Genomic DNA, 14,959 nt, shown 5'->3' with positions numbered 1-14,959 from the left:
ACCCCACAGGTCCTTACAGGCAGGAGCTGTGGCTTATTCAGCTTTGGTTAGCTGTCAGGAAATATTGCTGGATTGCTGGATGGGTAGCCAGGCAGGTGGATGAGTGGGCAGACGGGGTGGATGGAGGGAGGGATGGAGAGAGGAATGGAACAGATCCCAAACGTGGCCTTTCCCAATGCTTAGGGCTTTCCAAGTCTAAACAGATGACTCAACACAGTTCCCTGTGAGGCACAGCTGCTATTATCTGAACGGTCGGCCCCACAATTCCTCTTGGGAAAAAACTGTTTCGGTTTCGGAAAATACTTTTAAAGGATGACTGCGGGTGATCCCAAGAATACACTCCACCAGGGGACCAAGGCCGCAAAAGAGATATCGGAAGTGAACAGTACAGGTATTGGGGCGCCTGGGTGGCTCTGTCAGTTAAGCGTCCGACTTTGGCTCAGGTCATGATCTCGCGGTCCGTGAGTTCAAGCCCGGCCGTCGGACTCTGCGCTGACAGCTCAGAGCCTGGAGCCTGTTTCAGATTCTGTGTCTCCCTCTCTCTCTGCCCCTCCCCTGCTTGTGTGTGCTTGCGCTCTCGCTCTCTCTCTCTCTCTCTCTCTCTCTGTCAAAAATAAATAAATAAACACTAAAAATAAAGAGAAGAAGCAAACAGGTATTTCGAGTAGGGAGAGAGGTCAGAGACTGAAACCAGAGCGGTGGGGTGAGGCGGGGAGGGGGGATGCCTGGGTACAGCTCCCCCTGCCCCCCACTCGGCCACATGACCCCACCCACAGGGGTGGCTGAATCACTAGTGTGCATGTTCCGTTCGATGCTGTTGGTGCCACAGGGACAAAAGCCACTCCTCACCTCACCCTGAACGTCCCCAGTGTCACCTGCATGCCCAGATGCTTATGGAGATGGATTTGGGTGAAGAAGGGCCTGAATTTCACATCGGAATCTCCGTGGTTCAGAATCCTGAATATGGAAACTTAAGGCCGCCCCGCAACGGGGCGTTAACTCAGCCAAAGCAAGACCTCAGAGCCAGAAGGATACCGACGCTCGGGATTTTGCGTCGGTGCCGCTAAGGTACCGAAGCGGGCTCCGGGGGCTCCTGTCCGGGATCTGAGGAGTGTAGAGGCTACGGGCCAGCGTGACCACCCGTCCCAGTCTCCCCACAACTAAGGGGTTTCCCAGGACGCAAGATGAAAGTACCAAAACCAGCAGAGTTCCCAGGCAAATTGGGAAGAGCCCATCTCTGTAAACAGCTGACATGTGGCTCACACGAGCCATGGCTGGCTGCTGGACAGCTCTTCACACCGCTCCCTCCATTAGTCCTGACAACACTGGGAGGGAGACATCATTCCTCCCACTTCACAGAGGAGGAGACCGAGGCTGGGAGAGCTTAAGTGGTTTACACAAGATAACACAGCCAGCAAGTGGCTGAGCGAGGATGTGAACCCATGGCCCCTGCTCTTAAGCTGTGTGCTCATGTCCATGGTCTCCTGAGGATGCTCTCGACTTGTGGAAAATGGAAATCAGCATCTTCAAGCAGCCTCAAGCCGCCTCACTCCATGCTGTGGTCCAGGGCCTGGGTCTCCTCTGGAACGATCCCCATTCCTGCCGGTGGCTTTGCCTTCCTCGGGCCCCTAGCTGTGGATCCCAGCAGCCCTCTGCCACCCCCAGCCATCAGCCCAGCAGGGCCCCGTGGAGCTCCAACACACTCACACCTATGGAGTCAGAAGCAACAAGAATGCCCCCTGCTTCCTGGCTTGGTTTTTATCCCTAGCCCTGTCCCCACTGTATTCCATGCCCTGTCCCCTAGCTGACGGCAGAACCCCTCTCTCCTCCTCCACTCCCAAAGTGGGAAGCAGCATTTCCCGCCCCCCCCCCCCCCCGCCCAGCCCAGGGATTTCCAAGCTGGGAATTCAAACAGCTCAGCAAGGAATAGGCTCAAACAGAGTCTGCTAATGGAAATAACAAGATGATAAATTATTCCAGGGAAAGAGCGATTTTCCTTCTACTCTGCTTGACTCAGAAAACACTATGATCGCAGTAGAAATTGGAGGTGTCAGAGCTGGTATCTGGGGAAAGAGAAATGAAAACATTCTGCTTTCTGCTGTCAGTGCAGCCCCAGGGGTGAGAAAGAATGTGAGGTCAATCCCAGGCCCGGCACACGGCTGCCCTGAGCAGGCGCGGCCTCCGTGGAAGCCCCAGGCAGCAGAACCTGGCCACCAGCTGGCTGAAGAGGCTGGGGAGTTCAGGGCAGAAAGCCCAGGCCCCGGAGTTAGACAACGCTGTGTTCTCTTCTTAGCTCTGGCACTAGCTGGCTGTGTGACCTTAGGCAAATAGCTTAACCTCTCTGAGACTCTGTCTCCTGGAGATAACAACAGGATTACGTGAAATAATGCACGGTGCGTGCTTCAAACGTTGCCTCGTTCGTGGTAAGGGCAGCAAATGCCCTGGCTTAGCCACTCTTTCAGGTTATGCCCAGTCCCAAGATCAGAGGGGGCACAGAATAGCTACCAGGCTCTGAGTGCAAGATCCAGCAGGGGAGGACGCAGAGTGCAATTGGACCCATGACCCTGGGGTACCAGGCCCACCCCAAGGGCCAGCTCGCAGAGGGAAACTCATGCCCATGCCCAACACCACTAATTCGAGGGGGAAGGGGCTGCCCAGACTGACCCTCCACCTCCCGCCAGCCAAGGCATTCACCCTGTGAATGTCACTCTCTTATGCTTCCAGATAACTGAAGTTCATCCGGTCCCCTAGCTGTTCGGGTTTTGTTTTGGTTTTATGATTGCTTTTTAGCCACTTTTATGGCAATCTTCCCGCAATGTATTAGGAACGCCCCTTTTTCTCCAGATCAGCACGTAAGCGCCCTGTCAATTTTGCTGGACTAGAGACATAAGACCTCTTCGTCCCCACACTAAATGGCCCTGGGTCACTGGGACAGCTGCCTTCCCCCTAAATGTTCTTGTTAACAGGTCAGGCCTGCGCCCCCAACCCCTGACAGTCGACAGTCGGAATCTGCTGACTGCTGCTCCCCCCCCCCCCCCCCCCCCCCCCCGCCAGGGATGGTGCACGGGAGATAAACAAGCTTTACCAAGTCATTGTTCCTAATTTGCAGTAAGGCCAAAGCTTGGGCTCCCAACTGAACTCTGTTCTAAAGGCAGGTTTTTTTTTTTTGTTGTGTGGTTTTGTTTTGTTTTTTTTACTGTTCAGAGGCCTTTGATTCTTTCTCTTCCCCAGAACTGGCTGAGTTCCCAGGGTTGAAGTTGCCTTGAAGTCTGACTGCTGAAGGGGAAAGGGAGTTTCTGTCCATTTTGTTGTTAACTCAATCCAGAGTCTGAGCTGGTGGCATAAAGATTTCAAACATCCTGGATAGGATTTCCTCAACTAGATTGTTTTCGCAAATACAAACGTGAAACTGGGGAGGACAGCTACAGAAGAAGTCCTGATTCCAGGCTCGAGGTGTGTCGAATGGTGGGCACCCAGAAGAGGCCCAAACTTTAGGGGGGCCACAAACCAGAAACATCTCCCCTGGATTTGGGGGCTGGTGTGCAGTTACCCACATTTTTATCTTGCCAAGTAAGAATATAAAATCTGGGGCACCTGGGTGGCTTACTCAGTTGAGGGTCCGACTTTGGATCAGATCATGATCTAACGGTTTGTGAGTTCGAGCCCCACATCAGGCTCTGTGTTGACAGAGCTTGGAGCCTGTTTTGGATTCTGTGTCTCCCTCTCTCTCTGCCCCTCCCCCACTCATTCCCTGTCTCTGTCTCAGTCTCTCTCTCTCAAAAATAAATAAACATTTAAAATGTTTTTTAAAAAAATCAGAACCACCAGGGACAGCTCAATGGCTCAGTAGGTTAAGTGTCCGACTTCTGCTCAGGTCATGAGTTTGAGCCTCGCGTTGGGCTCTGTGCTGACAGCTCAGAGCCTGGAGCCTGTTTCTGACTCTGTGTCTCCCTCTCTCTCTGCCCCTCCCCTGCTCTCTCTCTCTCTTTCTCTCTCTCTCTCTCTCTCTCACTCTTTCTCATTTTTTAAACATTAAAAAAAAATTTTTTTTTATCAGAACCACCATAGAAGACCATTCTCGTTTCAGAAAAAAGATCACAAAAAAGGCCATCTTTTTCAAATTAAGTGGATTTAACTCTGTATAAAACTTGCTGTGTTGTCCTCTGCTTTTCCTATTCTGCCATGGCTGGGTAAAGGCTTCGTCACGAGCCTGTCAGCTTACCAGCCCATGTAAAGCACCAGCCAGGATCCAGACTCAGGAGCTAGATGCCAGAACTCCTGGGTTCGGGTTCGGGCTGTTGCATGGGATGGGGCTGGGGATCCCCGAACCAGCTGGGGCAGAGACACAGCCTGGCTTTGCATCCAGAGCCCACCTCTCACTAGTTGTAGGGTCCTGCAGAAGGCCCACGTGCCTCGGTCTCTCCCACCTAAAATGGCAGGGACCACCACACGCACCCCTCGTGGGTCTGTCATGAGGACGTGCATCCTGCACCCAGAGCTTGCTCACTCAGTGAGCAAACTGGCTCCCCACCGTTCCTTGCAGGTCTGTGTATGTTCAAATAAGTCCGGGGCTAGGAATGACCTTGGGGACGGGAAGCAGAGACACAGTGGACGGGACTCCTGGCAGCGCAAGGTCGGGCTGACCCTACGGCTCCAGCAGCCCAGCGAAGTCCCCAGAAGTCATACCCGGCCCCGTTTCCCCTGCGCTGAAACCTGACTTAACAAAGGCCCTCAGCCGGCGCCTGGACAGAAGAAAGGAGTGTGGGTAGGGGTGGGGGGTTAAAACTCTCCCCCCCCACACACACACACTGACATTCTCTGTCCTCTGAGCAACAAAGGACCTCTGAACACTGACTCTGGTCCTTTGAGCATGCGTGCACTGCACACAAGGGCACGAACATGGATGTGTGCACCTGCACAGGTGTGTGCAGATGTGTGTACACGCGTGTGCGTGCGTGTGGTCACGGGTGCAAGTGTGGCTGCGCATGCACAGGTGCTGGTATAGAAGTGTGTTTGTGGAGACCTGCATGAGCACAAAAGAACTTAAAAGTTGGTTCTGACCTGTCTCTCTCTCTTTCTCTCCCTTTCCACTCATTCTTCCCTTCCTTTTTCTCCCCTTCTCCCTTTGCTGGAATAAAAAAAAAAGAAAAGCCGCAGAGGGGACTAGAAGAGGGCCGGGGGACCTGGGGGTCACACAGACCTGGGACCGAATCCCAGCTCCGCCATTTCCTATCCCAGGGACACCAAGCCGCAGTGCCCCATCACGGGATACGAGTGTTTGCCTGACACGTGAGCCACAGGCAGATTCGTGCATTCAGATGGTGGCACCGAAGCGTTGCAGGCTCTGGGGTCAGGAGGCCGGGTTCTCAGCGCATTCTGTAGGTTTCTAGCAAGGTGACCTCGGGTGGTTTCTCACCCTCTCTGTGCCCAGTGTCATTGTCTCTAAGAGAGCTCAACTTATGCAGGGGCTGGGAGGGTTAAGTGAGCCGTGCGTGTACGGAATGCTGTCAGAACAGCGCTAGGCACGCAGTAGGAGCTTTATGACGGCAGTTCTTAAAACGTGTATCGAGAAGCATTTAGAGAAAGAAAACGAAAAAAAAAACCACTTAGACTTTTTAGGAGGCACGCAACTGTTCTAAAATTGGATTGTGCTGATGGTTGCACAACCCTGTAAATTTACTCAAAATCATTAAATCGTACACGTACCATGGTCGTTTTAGAGTGTATAAATTATACCTCAATAAAGCTGTTTTTTTAATAAAGCATTTAGAGCCAAGTTGCAGAATAATACATGCCGTATTGGTGCCATTTATAAAAAGTTTTAAACTCTATAAAACAATACTTCTTGAATATAAATATGCATAATAAAAATATCAAAGGCAGCCCCGGGCGGACCCACATCAGCTGCATAATTAAGCTTGCCCCTGGGGTGCTCATGGGACCCAGGAAGGGGAAGTTATATCTGTGATATTTTACAGTGTTGATATTTTTATTTATTTTACTTTTTATCTTATTTTGGGGAGAGAGAGCAGGCTGGGGAGAAGGGCAGAGGGAGAGAGAGAGACAGAGAGACAGAGAGAGAGTCTCAGTGCGGAACAGCAACCCTGGGATCATGACCTGAGCTGAAACCAAGTGTCAACACTTTAACAGACTGAGCCACCCAGGTGGCCCTTATAGTTCACTTTAAGTTAAAAACCCTCTCAAAAAAAAAAAAAAAAAAAAAAAAAAAAGATGAAATGTTCATTTTGTTGAGGATGGTTTTGGGGTTTGTTATGTTAATCTCTACACTCTTATGTATTGAAATTCTAAATACTGAGGGTTGTATCAGTAATTAGGCTCCCGGGGAGGGGGGGTCAACACACTGAAGCATGCAGGAGGGGGGCAGGGCATGGAGCATCCCTTGGTCCTCTCTCCTCAACCAGGGAGGTCCTGTGGTTGCCTTGGCTGTCCTCAGTCCCCATGGGGGCAGCTGGGCCGAAGGGGCCCCTCAGCCTGTCCCCCAGGCTCCCAGACGCCCTGGGTGCTGGCAGACAGTTGGCAAAAGGGCCTCAGACAGCCTCCCTGATTTACCAGGCTCTCCACGTCTCCCTGCTGATGGATGACCTGTGCTTTTCCTCTCTCCTCTCTCTAAATGCTGCTGTCTCCAAGGCCGCCCTCCCAGAGTGGGAGGGCACGCAGGCAGGGAGGAGCTGGGCCGGCTGGCTGGCGGGGCCTCTGCTGGTCTTCCTGCCTCCTTCCACTCAGCTGCCCTGCCTGGAACCCCAAGGTGTCTCCCACAGGCGAGGCCAGGGCCACCTATGTGCTCAGACCCCTCCCTTCAGCCACTGTGAACTCCACCAGCCAGGGGCCAGGCACAGTGCTAGGTGCCTGCCTACAAGGAGCTCCCTGACAATAAACAACAGGACCGGACCACAGAGGCTTTGGCAGAGGCTCTCTAGGAGACCGTCTTGAGCCAAGATCTAAAAGGTGAGAATGAGCCCCCCATGAAGTGATTTGGTGCAAGGATATTTTGGAAGAGGAACTGGCTAGTGCAAATGCCCTGAGGCAAACCCACACTCAATGTCAGCGGGCCTGTTCAGCAGAGGGTAGGATGAAGGAAACTAAATGGATTTCTCCTCAAGACTAAGTGCCCTCTGCCAAGGCCCTGCGGGAGGGGGTCAAGGTATAGTCACCATCAGGGCCACCAGAACCCAGGCAGGGCCCAGGGAAGAGCCTCGGAAAAACTCCACTGGCTTAATGGGTGGGCTTCGAGCCCTGAGCCCGAGGCTGGGCCTAAAGGGACCCCAGGTAGGGGTGCTTGGGTGGCTCAGTCGGTTAGGCATCCGCCTCTTGATTTCAGCTCAGGTCATGACCTCACACTTCATGGGATCGAGCCCTGTGTCAGGCTCAGCACTGGGAGCATAGAGCCTGCTTGGGATTCTCAGTCTCTTTGTCCGCCTCTCTAAATAAATAAATAAATAAATAAACTTAAGGAGAAAAAAAAGCAAAGTAATATGAATGAATGAATGAATGACCCAGATGGCAGGAGAGGGGAGACCCATGCTCCCAGCCCCTCAGGCAAGGGGAAGTGCAGAGCCTCAAGCCCTGTCCCTGATTCAACGTTACTGTACGACCTTGGACAGGTCAGGTTAACCTCTCAGGCCCTCAGGTTCCCTGTTAGTAAAGACGGTGCCGTGCTTGTGGAAGTCCTGCCTGCCCCCCAGCTTCAGAACCCTGGGAACATGACTGATTCCCAGGCCCCACTCTGGGCCTGCAGCCTGGGCTCCCTAAGGGTGGGTCCTGAGACTCTCCCAGAGGGTTCCAAGTCCCATCAATCAACACCCCACACCTCGAGGACCACAAAGATAGAGCCGGCCCCTCCAGCTCCTCAAGAAATTCGACACCGTTGAGGAGACCGACTCTTAAACCCAAATCACGCGGTGTGTGATAAGCCCGGTAACATGTCACAGGCACGGCCACAAGGGGGTATCGTGGAAAGAACACCTGCGTCGGCTTCAGGAATGAACGACACCTGAGCAGGGCATTGAAGGCAGCATAGGAGCGTGCCGAGTGATCGGGGAGGGGTGAGGGCAGCGGGCAGAGGCACGGCAGCCCCGCCGATGGGTATGTTTGGGCGCCAGACCGTGCAGCGGGAGAGGCGCTGGGCGAACCGGAAGAAGCGTTTCATTGTCCCAGACCCTGGCTCTACATACATGTGCCGCGAAGCACTCCCCACCCTTGCCCAGAAGCAGGCGGAGCTGGCGGGTCAGCAGCATCCAGGGGCAGTGTGACAGCAGGGCATCAGGCCTCTACCCTCCACCCCTGTAGGGCCCCCCTGCACACCCCAAGCTCCAGCCGACTCAACCACAAACAGTTGTGCAAACAGCCACACTCTCCCACAGCGACAACGTTAGTGCAGACCGGGCCTCCTGCGAAGACAAACTTCTGCTTCCTCCACCCCCTTTGCTGAACTCTTTCTCAGCCTTGGGTTTCAGGGACCCAGCAGGTGGGGGCAGGGGAGGCGGGGCGGCTGCTGCCGACCCCACTCCCCCACTCAGACCCTGGGCTCTCTGGGTGAGCCCTAAGGCCTGCCCTACTGTAGTGCGGGCCCCGGGGCAGTTATCCCACGAAAGGGGAGGATGGACCGAGAGCTGCTAGATCCCATATGGAGGATGTGAAACAAACCTCCTTCTGACTCGACACCCCCTAACACGTGCAAAGAGCTGGGTTATCTTCAGCTTAAATATGTGTGGCAAATTTGGCCTGTCGATGGGTGTTGGGGAACAGCAACTGTCCCAGCCCGGGGTGACAGGGCTGAACACTTGGGGGCTGGTGATGGTCAAGGGCATGGATTCTGGAGCCAAACCAGCCTGGGCTCGACTGTTGGTCCTGCCTCTTTTTAGCTGTGAGACCTTGGGCAGTTGACTTAACCTCATATGCTTAATGAGAAGTATTTTATTGTAGTAATTATATGTTTATTTCGATGTGCAGTAGAGAAATGTAACCAGCACATCAATTTCCGTCACAGACACTGTTGTGAGGACAAAGCACGGCTGAATATTTAAAGCACTTTTTAAGCAAATTGATTTTTTTAATGTTTATTTATTTATTTTGAGAGAGAGATCGTGTTCACAAGTATGGGAAGGGCAGAGAGAGAGGGCGGGGGGAGAGAGAGAATCCCAAGCAGGCTCCACGCTGTCATCCTAGAGCCTGACTCAGGGCTCAGTCCCACAACCTGTGAGATCAGGACCTGAGCTGAAACCAAGAGTCGGACTCTTAACTGACTGAGCCACCCAGGTGCCCTGAAGCAAGTTGGTGTTTAAAGAAAAATGTAAACAACCCAGGTCCCAGCTGAGAAGCTGCCTCACAGGTGACAGAGCTTAGGGAACGCCAGTTTAGGGGACCGCTTGGCTCTGCGTGGGACTCCCACAGGGCGCCAAGGTTTTCAAACTGTTCTTCAGACCCAGAGACCCCAGAAGGCTGGGACAGGTGGAGACGCATGGCCTGTCAGGTGACAGAGTAGTCAGGAGCAGCAGGGGAGTGTGGAGGATGCTACTGTGTCCTGTGAGGACAGGACCAGCGCCCCCGCCTCTGGTGTCTGATCCCTGGGCTGCACGTGTGATTTAGGAACTGACGTGGCCACAGGGCATGGCAGGGCCCAGGGTGTGGCCATGGGGGAGTGTGGCCGAAATGAAGCCGCCGGGAAGGTGGTTGGCTGTCGAGGGGTCCAGGACTGGGTCCATTGTGTTGCCGGGCAAGGGCATCGGGAGCCATCAGAATGACGAGGGAGGGCAGTGTGTGTATCAGTGGAGGCTGGGATGCAGCCTGTTGGCAGGAGCCTCAGAAGGATTTGGGGGACTCCACTGCCAAGGGATGGAAGAAGGCGGTGAAATGGTTGGGGAGGCCCGGTCATCCGAAGTCTTGTTTACAGAAAAGCAAGAATCTTTGAGACACAGGGACAGGGCTGAGAGGAGAGCCAGCAGTGGGAGGGAGCCTGGGGCTAGGGAAGCTCAGAGATGCTTGAGCACCCAGGCCCCAGGCCGATGGGGACAGTGCCGCTGGGGAGGTAGGTGGTACTCAGCCAAGGCCTCAGGAGCCGCGGCCTCTGCCCAGAAGAGCCCCTTCCCCCTACCCCCTGCCCTGGAAGTCACAGTGCCCTCCTGTGGAGAGTCTTGCCTCGGTTGGTCCTGGTGCCAGCTCCAGGCTCCCACCGTCCGGCCATGGAGCCAGGATCAGGATTTGTCTCAGGGGATGGAGACACACAGGCAGTGATGTTTTCCATAATTATAATTGGTTTATTGAGGTGTAATTGACATATATTCACGTAGGGGTACAATGTCATGATTTGCTATTCGTATATATTGTGAGATGATCACCACAGGAAATCTAGTTGACATATAGTTAGAATTTTTTTTCAAAAAGAAAAAGGATTTATTTTCCTGTGATGAGAACTTTTAAGATCTACTCTCTTAGCATCATTATTTTTTAATGGTGCCATTAAAAAAAAGCTTACATTGTGGGCTTATTTTTTTCCTACCTTTTTTATTGTGGTAAAATATACGTAACATAAAGCCTACCATTTTCACCATTGTTAAGTGTATGATCAGTGGGTTAAGTCTATATTCACAATGTTGTAACTATTTCTAGAACTGTTTCGTCTTCCCAAAGAGAAGCTCCATACTCATTAAATAATAACCCCCCGAGCCTCTGGTAAGTTCTATCTGCTTTCTGTCTCTCTCAATTCACCTATTTCAGGCTGATTTTTTTTTGGGGGGGGGGGGATTAGTAATGCATGTAGGTAGCAAAAACGCACAGAGCAGAAAAGTTGCCCTGCCCCCCAGTTCCCTTCCCAGATGAACTATTTTATCAATGTCTTTGCTCTTTCGGGGGTATCTTAGGCATATATGAAAATATACATGTGTTATATATCCTTTTATTTACATGCTGTTTACGCCTCTTTTTATTTAACCATACTTCTGAGATGTAAAGTTTTCTAGCACATCAGAATATCAATATAGCTCCCATATCAGTGTGCACACAGCTGCCCTGTCCTTCTTGATGGCTGTACATTATCCCACCCCATGGGGGACTCATTCTGCATTCAACCTACCCTGCTATTGATGGAAACTGTTCAATTCTGGGGACACCTGCGTGGTTCAGTCAGTTAAGCATCTCTCTTTTTTTTTTAATTTTTAATATTTATTTAGTTTGAAGGAGAGAGAGACAGAGCATGAGCAGGTAGAGGGGCAGAGACAGAGGGAGACACAGAATCGGAAGCAGGCTCCAGGCTCCGAGCTGTCAGCACAGAGCCCGACGCGGGGCTGGAACTCAAGAGCCACGAGATCGGGACCTGAGCCGGACGGAGTTGGAGGCTTAACGGACGGAGCCACCCAGGCACCCCAAGCATCTGACTCTTGATCTCAGCTCAGGTCACCATCTCACAGTTCGAGCCCCATGTCGGGCTCTGCACAGACAGTGCTGAGCCTGCTTGGAGTCTCTCTCCCTCTCTGCCCCTCCCCGCCTCGTCCCACTCATTCTCTCTCTCTTTCTCAAAATGCGTAAATAAACTTTTTAAACGTTAAAGAGAAAACTCTTCAATTTTCAATTTGCTCCATTTATCTGTTGACAACACCCACCCACCCTTCATAGCAAAGGTTCGACAGTAAAAGCCAGAAGAACAAATTAAATACAATGAGATGCCCTCTCTCACCAGTCAGACCAACAAAAACTCGAGTCTGGCAACACCGAGTGTTGATGCGGATGCGGGGGAAGCAGAACTCTCACACACAGCGGGTGGAAACGGAGATGGCCACTTTGCACTACTTGGTCAAGCCAGGGATACATATGTGCTTCTGCCCAGCAATTCCCTCTCCAGGAAACGGTAACGACACTGTCACAGGTGGGCCAGGAGACAAGAATAGCCACCATAACAGGTGTAGAGTGATAGCAAAGCATGGGATTCCACCTAAATGTCCAGCGATAGGAAAACAGAGAAACAAGTTGTGGTGTGTTCACAGAGTGGAATATTGCACTGTGATGAAAATTAAGTATAGGCAGCCACATGCATCGGCAGGACTAAATCTCACAAACAATGGCACGTGAGAAAACCAGTTGAATGAGGATACGTACCATATGATACATTTATATGAAGTTTTTAAAAATTTTTTAATGTTTATTTTTGAGAGAGAGCGAGCGAGCGGGGGAGGGGCAGAGAGCGAGGTAACACAGAATCCGAAGCAGGCTACGGGCTCTGAGCTGTCATGAGCACAGAGCCCGATGCGGGGCTCGAACTCACAGACCGTGAGATCACCGCCTGAGCTGAAGTCAGACGCTTAACCGACTGAGCCACCCAGGCGCCCCTGAAGTTTTAAAACATGTAAAACAATACCACGTATTGTTTATGGATGCATATGTCTTTAGTAAAGGTAAAAATGCGTGCATGGGGCGATGATTATCAAATTCCAGATAGTGACTGCCTCTGGAGAGAGCAGCAGGATCGAGGAGGACTATCGGGGCATTTCAAATGCACCTGTAATTTTTTTTAAATGTTCCTTTATTTTGGAGGGAGAGAGAGCGACAGAGTGAGGACAAGCAAGGGAAGGGCAGAGAGAGAGGGAGACACAGAATCCGAAGCAGGCTCCAGGCTCCGAGCTGTCAGCACAGAGCCCGACCCGGGGCTCGAACTCACAGACCTTGAGATCATGACCTGAGCCGAAGTCCGACGCGCGACCAACTGAGCCATCCGGGTGCCCCTATAATTTTTGTTTTGATTGTGCTAATTCTATTTTAGCTTCTTTGAGGAGCCTGTAATGTTTCGCTTGTAAGCTGGCTGGTAGTTCGGGCAGTCTTCACATTATCCTCCAGGCCTTTTTTGTACAACTGAAATATTTCATGCATTTTAAAAGTAGAATGAGTTAAAATTGGAAGCCACCATTTGCACTGTTAATACCTTTTGGATTGCATCATTAATATAAAGCTGTTTGAGGGAACATTTGTGGCTGTTGACCTGGGTTTCAAAATTGCCAGTAAGGCTCCTGCCCATCCTAACCCACTGTAATGCTGAGATAGCCACCCCCGTCCTAAAGACATTCAGACAAGACCCTGGGCTCCAGCGACCCCCAGGCCTCTGGGGGCAGGGTGGTGAGGGCACTGCCTTGTCTTCAGGCTATACCCCTTTTCCTCCCGCAGGTCATTTCCGGAGCAAACCCTGAGGATTCAGCGTTATCCTTTGCTGGCATCTGATCTCCTCCCACAGGCAGCATGATCCCAGGCTAAGCCCCTCCTGGCAGGTGAGCTCTCACTAGGTCTGGTTGCCATCCGTCTGGCGGCACAGGCCACACCCTGCAGGGAGGGAACGTGTGAGTGCGAGTCCTGGCCCGGCCCCTTGTGACCTTGGACCAGGCCCTCCATTTCCACCAGCCTGTTTGCTCACATGGGACGCGAAGCGGGTGGGGGAGGGGCTCACAGATCTGTGGTCTGCACACCACTGCACAGGTGTCCCAGAAGGGGAAGACGATGACCGTCTCTGAGCCACTTAGCCCATCACGACAGCTCCAGGAGCGTTTGACGTCTGCAAAACAACGTCACCAGGTGTCAGCTTTTCCTCACGGTAGACCTAGTGCTAGTAAATGTACTGTGACCAGTGTCATGTGTTTATGAGAATGGGCATAATAAATTATCACGTCAAGTTCGCCCCTCGGCAGCCACAGGCTACAACCGCTAACACTTCCGGTGACTCGTTTCCTCGGACTTCTACCAGGCTTCCTGTGCCGAGGCCACTGTGTGGGGCAAGGAGGAGGCAGCGATGGGCCGGAGTGGATGGCTCCCACGTCCCTTCCCCATCTGCCCTCCATCTCTGGAATCTAAAGAGAAGGGGGGCTTCATTCATCACCAGGCGCCCTGCAGAACGTAGCACGGGGCCTGTCACAGAGTGGGTGCTCAATAAATACTTGGTAAACAGTGGATTCTCAGGAGCCCCTGGAAGGCCTCTCCAACAACCAGCCGCTGTGCTTAGAAGTCCTCCATCAGCTCCTCCTCTGGGTAAAAAATTCCCATGAATATAGAGAAGGTTCTTTTAGCACAACCTTCTCCTCCTCCAGTAATCAGAGGAGAGTGGCAATTGGGGGTACACGTTAGGCCAGGCCAGGGAGGGCCCTTCCTTCCAGGGCACGTGGATACCAGCCAGAGATGCCAACCAAGGACATGTGGCCGAGTGCCGAGTCATTTCCTCTAAAATGCCCATCGCCTGCTGGAAGGAAAGGCTTTAACTGGTCATTCTCAGCCAGAAAAGAAGCCCCAATGCCCAAAGTGGTGTGTGTGGGACTTTGCCAAAGCACTCTAGAAATTCCAACACCCACCCCCGCCTGGGTGTTGCACAGTGAACAGTGTGGAGGTAGCAAACCAGGTTGAGAATCACTGTATTAAACCTTAGCACCTTCTCACCCAGCGATTCCCACAAAAATAACTGTGAATAAAAATAATCCGGGGCGCTGGTTAAGATGCATCCTGAGTCTTCACGTACATGCGTATCTGAGTCAGGGGGTGTGAGATAGGGGCCTGGAATCTGCGTTATTAAGATGCATCCTGCCGGTACAGATGGCTGGGCCATCCTTCGAGGAACCCGCTTCTACTTCATGGCACAGGGGCCTTTGGGGGGAGAGGGGGTGCTCAGAAGTCTGTTGGGAGAAGCAGGTGGAGAGGAAGCGTGGGCCCAGGATTCCTGAGAGCTGTGACCAAGGGCAGACGGTCCCACTTAACTTTGCTAAGGGCCGGTCCAGCTGCCAGCATGGAAGGCAACATGATTGATGGGGCCTGGACATGTCCAGCCGCCTCAAGATCCCCATTCGTGCCAGCCAGCAAGTACCTTCACCTCCGCCTACACTTCCCCCCATAGCCTCACCTGGTCCTGCAGCAGACAGGAAGAGGGCGGCCAACTGCGCTTCACTGGTAGAGAAACTGAGGCAGGCACAGGGCATATGGA

The sequence above is a fragment of the Leopardus geoffroyi genome, chromosome E1 (assembly GCF_018350155.1).
Source record: "Leopardus geoffroyi isolate Oge1 chromosome E1, O.geoffroyi_Oge1_pat1.0, whole genome shotgun sequence".
In the NCBI taxonomy this organism is placed as follows: domain Eukaryota; kingdom Metazoa; phylum Chordata; class Mammalia; order Carnivora; family Felidae; genus Leopardus; species Leopardus geoffroyi.
The sequence above is the reverse complement of the archived record's forward strand: the minus strand, read 5'-3'. Positions refer to the sequence as shown.